Source organism: Sinohyriopsis cumingii, chromosome 17, assembly GCF_028554795.1.
Source record: "Sinohyriopsis cumingii isolate HCF-2022 chromosome 17, ASM2855479v2, whole genome shotgun sequence".
NCBI classification, from domain to species: domain Eukaryota; kingdom Metazoa; phylum Mollusca; class Bivalvia; order Unionida; family Unionidae; genus Sinohyriopsis; species Sinohyriopsis cumingii.
Genome location: NC_142977.1, coordinates 119,645,823 through 119,655,759, shown reverse-complemented (window position 1 = coordinate 119,655,759; position 9,937 = coordinate 119,645,823). Strand labels below are relative to the sequence as shown.

At 37.3% G+C, this 9,937-nt stretch overlaps 1 protein-coding gene across 2 annotated transcripts in view; it reads left to right on the top strand.

The window, feature by feature from the left end:
• The window catches only part of LOC149779754 (uncharacterized), a 114,870-nt gene that overhangs the window by 39,542 nt on the left and 65,391 nt on the right, over positions 1-9,937 (top strand). The window lies entirely within an intron of this gene.

The following is a 9,937-nucleotide window of genomic DNA, read 5'->3' as shown; positions in this document are numbered from 1 at the left end:
TTCGTATTTTACATGTTCTTGGGCTTTAACGGTATAAAAATCCCACTGATGTGATGACCGTTGCCGAATTGATAATGCATGAACAGAGGTTCTCCGGTACCATGCATGCTTATAGTTGGATGTATCATAAGCTGAAATGCAGAGGAATACGGGCAAGAAAGGAAGAAGTTCGCCTTTTGATGAGAGTATTAGACCCTGAAAATGTTGATCTCCGCCAATCGCATCGACTTCATAGGCGTATGCACCTATCAAAAGGTCCTAATTACATCTGGCACATGGACTCCTATGACAAGTTGCGCACATTATGTATTTGCATCAATGGCTGTATTGATGGTTTTTCAACGAAAATGATATGACTAAATGCATATTGCACATGTAGTAACCCTCGCATTATAAGGGGTTATTATCTCGAAGCTGTGAAAGTCTTATGTGGTTGTCATCTGATAGTTCGAGCTGACAGGGACACAGAAAATGGATATGTTTGTGAATTACAACGTCTTTTTTTTGCCGGCATGGAATCGATTCATTATGTGGTGATTGCAGTTTCATGTACTGCGCAGCACAACTAACCAAAGAACTGGCTTCTTGCGCAAGGAATGGGCAGAGTTCTGGTTGTCACTCAATCTCAATATCAATTTAAACAAATTAAAAAGACACTTTGTGCATGTGCTTTATTGGTGAAATAAAATGATTACAAAATCCATCTTCGACTTACATGACATTTTGATGATTGGGAGCATTTTGTCACTGTGGTTTGGTCTCCACTGATTGTATTTTGTCGCCATTATATCAATATAAATCTTGCATGATGCATACTGTATGTATGTACTAACAGTTTGTACCTGCGTGAGAGTCTGTCTAACTCACGTGCAACTCTTAATGTATATTAGCTAGCTCCGCCTCCTCATAATAGCATAGATTAGGCATTATAATCATCGTTGAAGACTATGTGTACCAAAATTACAAAGGTTAAGACTAAGGTATGATATGAAGGGATAATGCCAGAAAATGCTGCCGAAGATAAACGTCAGTACGATTAATGATGGATAAGTACGAAAATACATTACTTTTCAATAATAGGCATATCAATACTACGGCAGGAATTCATTTTTGCGTCGTTTATACTGAAACCAAAGTGACATCTGTTCCATACGATGGATACTTAGCCCATCCTTGATCGTTACATGTCAACATGTATTTATCAATCGAACTGTCCATCACATACGTAAAAACACAAATGCTGCACGTCCGTAAAGTTGGTCGTACCCTACGATTACTTGCCGATTTTAGGTACGTGAGTGGTACCACATCATCATCGATGACGGTTATATTCAGGACACTCTCCATGCGTGCTAGGGTATCCCCTTCAGAAGCGAAGGGTTTCAACGTTGCCTCTGTCAGATGGAGTGTTCAGATCTTTAACACCCGAACTCCCTCCCTGCTGCGTCTATAATCATGCCCACTAAGTGGACATTGACACTCCGGTATTGTCAGTCATATTCTACAAGTGTGTGTCTGTGTGTGTGTGTGTGTGTGTGTGTGTGTGTGTGTGTGTGATTTGTATTTTTAGCAGTTTATAGTGATGTCTAGCACTGGAGCATTAAGCCGCAGACATGTAGAATCATGTCCCATCCAGTCACATTATCCTGACAGCAGGCCGACCAGTCCGAACACTAACCTCTTAATGCTGAGCACCAAGGGAGGCAGCTGTTAGTAACATTTATGTACGTCTTTGGTATGACTTAGCCGGGGTTCGAACGCTCTATCTTATTGGCCACAGGAGCGGTATATTCTGTAAGTAATACTTGCAGCAAAATTTGGTTTTACGTTATAAAAGTCGTGAAGTGTCTGGTATTGGCCGGAAAAGTTATCTTAAAGATTGACATGCCGAGGAACTAATGTGTGGAAAGAAGTTTAAAACTGCTTAAATGATCGATCTGATCTCTTTATAAGGAATATTGCAATTTATGTTTATCAAATTTATTTGAAAACATTCAGAAGCAAATGTAAATCCGTATGTGATTACATAACATTCATGCCGTCTAAATATAATTCTAATTAAAATCGCAAAAATTCCGTTTAATAATATTTACGTTGACTAGTAGTTTTTGTTAGGGTAATTCATTAATAGGAAATGAACAGACGTTGCGCAGCCTTTCTCGGTTATTTGTATCCCCCATTATGATGCATTGTTTTCACGCGTCCACATCCATTCCCCAACATTCATCCCTTGGGAAAGGGTCAGAACAATGGACCAGTTATGCTCATCTGCATACATCCGCTGCCCCAATAATTTAAAAGTATGAAGACAGTATCTTAAACCTTGTAGGAGGAGTGACACGACATCGCACTTATAAACAATCACAAAGCACTTCCGGACAGACTTCATCACGTAATTCCCGGTGTGTTCTTCGAAAAATTTGGAGAAACATGTGCGTTTAACGAAGCATTTTAATTTACATGACGAAAATTGGTTGTAATTTGTTGCAGGCAAGAAGGGTTGCAAAATATCGTCACTAAATCGATATCTCTCAGAATAACTCCGCTAAATCAATAGATCGCAAATACATGCACAAAATCAAAGGTACGCCGACAATGTAACGTTATTGACCCGAAGTGACATTGGATAGTTTCGTCTTCTCCAAGCAATGGTTAACCAGTCTCTTATATTTATATATTGATATAAAATTCGTGTTGTTTTGTACCTGAATTGAAATATTTTCTTCAGATAAGCACTTATTACATAGTAAATAATTTTTTTGTCAAAAATGAATTCAATAATATTAAATGTTCAACGAACAATTAGGTTTTGACCTCCACTAAACCAAATGATGTATAATTTTATTAATAATGTATCATTCGTATCAATAATGGCAACTATCGGTATTATTTATACAGCTATTTTACTACAAAAAGACTAGTTTGTCTTTGTCTATTTAGCTCTGGAACTGACTCAAGATTATAGAAACAGAATATAATATTTTGTTCGTTTCGTCAGTTCATTTGGTTTATTGTTCCTATTGTTGTTGAGTATTACGTGTCAGGTAACAACCATGCTATCTGCATCTTTATGTCAGCAAACTTATATGTAAGTAATTATAAGACACTACTATATCCATTTCAAATTTCTATTAGCTTCAATGTCAAACAAATCGGACACGAGTACCCGAGTCATTGTTGTTGGTGTTGTTGTAGGGTTTAACGCCATTTTTTCAGCACAAGATAGGTTATGCATGTCGGCCAATATAAATGGTGGAGGAAGAACCCTGGAAAACCCAGTAAAGAACCACCGACCCATGAGAAGCTGCTGGCAAGCTGTCTCACATACCCACATTGGCTGATTCCGAGACTCGAACCCAAGTAGACAGAGGTGAGATAGCAGTGATCGGTAACGGTGCGCCCTTTACACCACTCGGCCACTGGTTCCCCCCCCCCCCCAGTCATAAATTAAGTGATTCAAAGCATTCTTTCAAAAACTGAATATGCGTTATATATATATATATATATATAATAAACTGACAACAGATAGTGCGAAAGTAGTATTTAACTAGCCTGTGCGCTTTCGGCTCTTTAATGAATCTTTTTCAAAGGCAAATACAAAACATAAACAAGACAAACAAATAAAACAGAAAAACTACTATGTTTGCGAAACTGTACATATCTGTTTCTACAGGAATTAAACCTTTTAACTTTTTTATGTTTCAACGAGTTTATTTCAGCTTGTTGCTGATACTGGAAAATATTTATTTTGACCTGGAAATTGATGAGGCATGACGTCTGTTATTTTATGTAAATTTATGTAAGCGCAAATTATATCCCAGATATTTCTTTGTTATAGTAGTCATAGGTTATTAAGCAAATTTAGAGACTTGTTTAAAAAAAATGTGTCGGCTGCAAAAGATAATTTTATTTGTGCATGGTTGTTTTCTCTAGTCTTCTTGGTTTAAATGTTCAAATGCAGCGTATCCAGTAAGATTCCTTTTCTTTCATGGTTTGGGAATTTGAGTTGGTGTTGTGAGCAATTGCAATAAGTGTTATATTACTGACAGTGTGGCCAGGGGATAATTGTTCTGCGACCGGGCTTCCGTACAGCTTCTTTGTCATCTTATCAGATCTATATAGGTTGATCCTTTTGTAGCTTTTCAGTTTCTCCGACATAATAAAGGCTACAGATCTTACATGTGATGAGACAAATGACATTCTCTATTTTGCACGTTTTGTTTCGACAATGTATGTTTAGTTTTTATCTAGTCACTGTGCTAGAAAATGTCCTGGTCTCCATCATGTGTTGACAGAATTATTGTAGCTTAATTTTGTAAACTCTCTCTGGATACAAAATATAACCATGATATGCAATAACACTTCAATTAAGCTAAAATGGTATTGTATTAATTAATAATAATAAACTATTTATCGCTTGAGTTTGTTTTCTTCTGGCTTTAATTGTCCTTCTCTGTGGATAATGCGGGGACAGATTAAAATATATTGTGCATGCAGAGATGAACCCCCTGATTGTGAATATAGCCAGGATGGATTAGAACAGCATGTGCGTGCAAAGATGAATATATATGGCATGTTGGCAGGCTCATACTGCTTTGCTACTTGTTATATCTACGCTTGATTCCTAGCTGTGTACAAAGCTTTGCGATTTGTGTCCTAACCGGAGACCATATATTTTCAGGTGGTGCACATGACTGGGTTGGCTGCTGTTGTTGTGGGATTTAACACCATTTTTCAGCACACGATAGGATATACACTGAAATTAATCTAATGCGCTGATTTCACCTATTTGCTCATATTTCGTTCAGGAATTAAACTTACATTATCTTGCCTGCAGTATATCATGCGATTTGAATTTTATTTTACAGATATATAACAGAGATCGTAAACGGACTATTTAAGTGTACAGTGTAATAGATTGGAGTATTCCTATCTTTGGTGAAAAAGCTGGTGAGTTTCTTCATTTTGAGGAACTCCTTATATTTGTTTCTACGCAAAGCAAAATTCTCTTCAGGAGAAATTCATATTAGTATATCATTATATGCAATTGTTTACAAATATAAATTCCTGATGAATATTCCTTGAACAAATAAATATTGCCAATCATGGTTTAGAAACGATACTTACAAACTGACTGTTTGATCAAAATAAGTTTAACTTCTGAGTGACACTCGGACCATAGAATTGTATCAAAAACCAGTCTTAAGAAGTGATAGGAGTATGTTTGCATATATGCGGAATGGTATTCAACATTGGATCTATCTACTAGTTATGTGGGAGAGGGCGACCAATGCACAAGGAACAATTTCATCAGAGAACGAGAATGAACCTGAAAGCTCATGTTGCTGTTTGCATTAGTACTTAGTCACAATAGTTGCATCTACAAGAAGGGAGCAATAATCAGATGATGGATTGTATGTATTAATACAAAATATATTTTATTTCGTGTGAAAAAGACGAAAAGGCCAACCACTTCTTATTCCCAAATATAACGTGGTATCCATGTTGCTGCCATTAGTGGTAAGTAAAAGGAATTTTTAAAACTGTAGTTGCAAATACGCATATAACAAATATAAAACAATTAAACGCGTTTGAATGAAGGACATAAATACATAAATAAATAAATAAACAAATAAATAAATAAATATACATACAATTCTCACTGGTGTCTATCCCTTGATCTCGACAATATATATTTTTTCATTATCGTAATGTTTATAAAAGGAAACAATGTATCCTTTGTCAATAACGTTTATATAAGCTAATCTCCATTCCGCAACGATTAGTGACCTCGACGTAAAGGTCATTCAGTGCTTCAAATAGATTAAAGGAGATATAACGAAGGTTGGGTAATATGTTATTTTATTTTTCTACGCTAGTTTCAACAATAGCAATATCAAAATAATTACATCCAGCAAGAATGAGTCAAATAAATAGGACACCAGTCATCTGAACCTTATCTTTTTATTCCATGTATGTTTACAGTTGTTTTGTTTAAAATTGGTTACAGAAGAGCGTAGCACAAAAAAACAACAACTTTTATTTGAAACGGAGTGTATTACATCAGTCCCTCGTTGTAATAGATAACACCCATTGCAATCAGTATGCGCTGATACATATACGCATCTTTGTCCCTTTTAGCAACGTGTGATGCTGTGTATGGTATGTGCAAACGGTATTTCCACGAGTGGGGGACATGGTTTTTTATACAACTGAAATGATGCATGCAATATCCTTCTGGCACGATATCAAGTCTCCGCAAAAATTTCATATGTTGCTACACCTTTTCAATGGAACTACGTTACCAAAACTACCCTAAATCGCGTAGGTAGTAAAATAAATCTGTCCTTTTTTGTACTGGTCTACTCTCCACTATCATCCGCTTGTGAAGCACACCTACCATCCATCTTAAAGTTCTGAGAGGGAGAGAGAGATTACCTCCATCCATCATTACTAACACCTGCCCAATTATCCTGTTTTAAACAAAGCTTCATTACAATACACACTATGGAATCAATACAAAATGCCTTATGTAAGCCCCTTACATATCTCTACCTTCATCCTCCTACTTTCCTTTTATAAACAAAACTACCGGCTAGTATATAAAAGAACGTGAATTTAAAGAAAAAGAAAATTTCAACAAAACACTTCTATGATGACCCCAACTTTCCTTTGTTGAAAAGAAAACTGCCATCCTCATGAGGCTTAAAGCCATAGTAAAATTCTCGTCTATTGAGAGAGAGAATGAACAGTGTGTGTGTGTGTGTGTGTGTGTGCGTGTGAGAGAGAGAGAGAGAGAGAGAGAGAGAGAGAGAGAGAGAGACAGAAATAGAGGGAAGAAGGAGAGAGACAGGAGGGAGCGAGGGAGACAGAGGGAGACAACAAGACAGAAAGCAATGAGAGTGGGAATTAACATGAGCCTGCCACCTAGTCTATTTATCAAGCCGTAACATGTACCCTACTCAATAGACCATTATTATTATTATTATTATTATTATTATCAAATAGACAATAAACAAATATTATTAGTAGTAGTGGTAGGAATCTTAATATGAGTAGAAGTAATAGTATTGTAGTAAATTTAGAGTATGTGCACGTGGTTGTAGTGCCCCGTTTTAAGCAATTCTTAGATTTGTGTGATTACTTGTTTGATTATTGGAATTCGGCGCCATGGAAATATTCCTGGCCCGAACTAATGAGCTAATTAATAGGAGCAAACGTCACGGAGTGAAGTGTTAGTGTGTTTCCATGATGTCCTGGTTCACTAGTAGTGAATTCCGACCAAAACCGAATGAATGTCCCTGTCGTAAAATAGTACATATTAAAATCTAGTGGTATACATTGGTAGCGTGACTGCAAGGACAGCACTTACGGTATTAAACAGGTAAATTACACAAGGGCATAAATAAAAAGGGACTTGGCAGAGACCGTTTATGTCGCCATGCGGGCGAATATGGTGCAGTTATATCGGCAAAATGTGCCTGGAAAGCATACGCTGACTGGCCTAAGGTGGCGGAGTTAAAATAGTTCCCATTGTTAGGGAGTACTCATATATGTTCTAAGCCGTGAACGGTTGGTGGTACGGAAACATAATGAAGCCAAAACACGCAGATGTACGGTTGATAGATAGTTGACAGTTTGGTTTATCTGTGGTCTTGCATTAATTAGAGGAAAATTTAGGTATAGAATGGACACGTCGGGCTTTCTGATTTACAACTGAGGTTGTATGGAAGTCTTTGGAAAGTCGGGGAAACTTATGACTTCTAGCGAGAATCGCGCCAGGGTTTGACAACCGCTCGGTCAAGTAAATACCGTGTGCGTGTAACAGTATTAGTAATCTAATGTTAATTCCCTTTATCCTATCTCTCAGTATGTAATCGTTTTATACTGGCTGCATGAACTATATGGATGGTAGATCTATTTTAGAAAGAGGGCAGAGGATGGTGGACGCCATTATAGAAGTGTGTAATAGGGATTAAAAGGAAATTGTGGAGAAAGTATTTTCATTTATAAGAATTTTACATTGTATTTGCTTGTTATACAAGTTCTTTGAGATTCCACTATGTATGCATGGGCTGGCAGTTTTGTTCGAAATAGCAGAGTAAGGAAATGTATGGATATTATTGATGGAGGTAGAAGTGTTTGTTCAATAGAGATTGCAGGGTGGTAGGGGAATTAAAGACGTTTTCCTAATAATGGATTTATATTTAAATAATTATGCAATTTCTTTTTCCACTCTATCTAGTGTGAATAGGTATGTAGTTCTCTTTACAATATGAGCGTAGTGAACTGTAGGACTTTTATAAATGGAGGTAAATATTTTTAACTATATATATATATATATATATATATATATATATATATATATATATATATATATATATATATATATATATAAGGGATCATATGGAACCTGGATGGTAGATCATTAGGTGTTCATGGTAGATAACTGGGTGTTGGCAGAAGATAAGTTTCATCCTAACAAATTCAACCTAAGGACTCCTCCCATCAAAAGGTATTCAGGGATTCTCCAGATGGGTGCTCTTGGCTTCTTTTCCGAGGTCAATGGAGTTTCCAAATGTTCCAAATTAAGTATTGTGCTGTTGCTCTGAGGATGAATGTAGATGGCCGCAAGGCTTCCGCTGTAACTGAAATATTTCAGGGAAGGATTTGGTAGAATGTAACCTATGCAACTAATAAGTAAAATGGTCCACACTCGTTTGTCTCCGGGTTTCAAAACTAAAATTGGCGATGGGACAACAGACGACACAATACACCAAGCATTCGCCGATAAAAACGATTTGCGTTTTAGACACACGTTCTCCGCACAACACCCACAGGGGTTGATATCGTAGATCTTGAAGAGAAGAACTCTGAAAAGAAGTGATCGATGCTGCTGTCGCTCTTTTGAACGGCATGATGGTCATTTTTTGTATAGTCGATGACTTGCAAAGCGTCGATTCAGGAACCAAAACTCGGGGATATCCTTCCTAACGCACGTTCACTTCTTTGACTTGGCGTTTGCCAACTTTACGGGTTCTTCGATCGAGAATACTTTCGATGTCGTACACGTCGTCCTCTCGCTTTTGATTGTAACTCGGGAGAGTATTAACTTCCTTCAAACACTTTGTCATTCATGTCTTATAATTTAAAGACGGGAGGATGGAGTCTATGCACTAGTCCAGTGTCAATAAACAATTCAGTAGTTCAGTTCGGTACATACCTTTAGTCGAAGATGTGTTTGGTTTCTCCAATGCGCACCCAATCTCTAGGAAGCGTTTCTTGGAGATAGTATCTTGGAGATAGTATAGGACTTTCCAAACAAACACTCATTTACGGTCACATTACTGTCGGGAAGGTCTCTTTTTCTCCATATGATATATATTGCATGTGACGTCACACGTAACTCTCTTCTGATTGGAAGAGAGGCCTATCTCTCTGACTGAATTTTTTAACGCGCCGTTTGGGTTAGTGAAACATGTCATTCAGTTTCGATCGAGCCTTAAGCTATAAAAAAATGGTTAGCCTCATGGATTAATATGTTCTCATGACACGATAAGGACAAATGTTGAGTCGTCTAGTCTAATTTCGGGGATGCTGTTTAGCCCGGGCTACCCTAGTATGTGGAATCATCATGGGCTATCATGAAGATGGAAGATACAGCTATTTGGAAGAGAATAATTTATGTTTCAGGTTGTCTGAAGAGAGTCTTAATGTATGGTCCCGCTTTGACACGAAATTTAAGGAAGAGAAGACCAGTGTGATGCTATCTCTGTTAACTGTCCTTGGTTAACAACCCCCCTCCCGAACGGCCCTTTGCATGACCACTAATTGTCTCGAACATATATACTCTTTGACTATAGCCTCCAATTTGTTTTGTTTGTCTTTGTGCTGTATAGGTGTTTGTTTGTCTTTGTGCTGTATAGGTGTTTGTTTG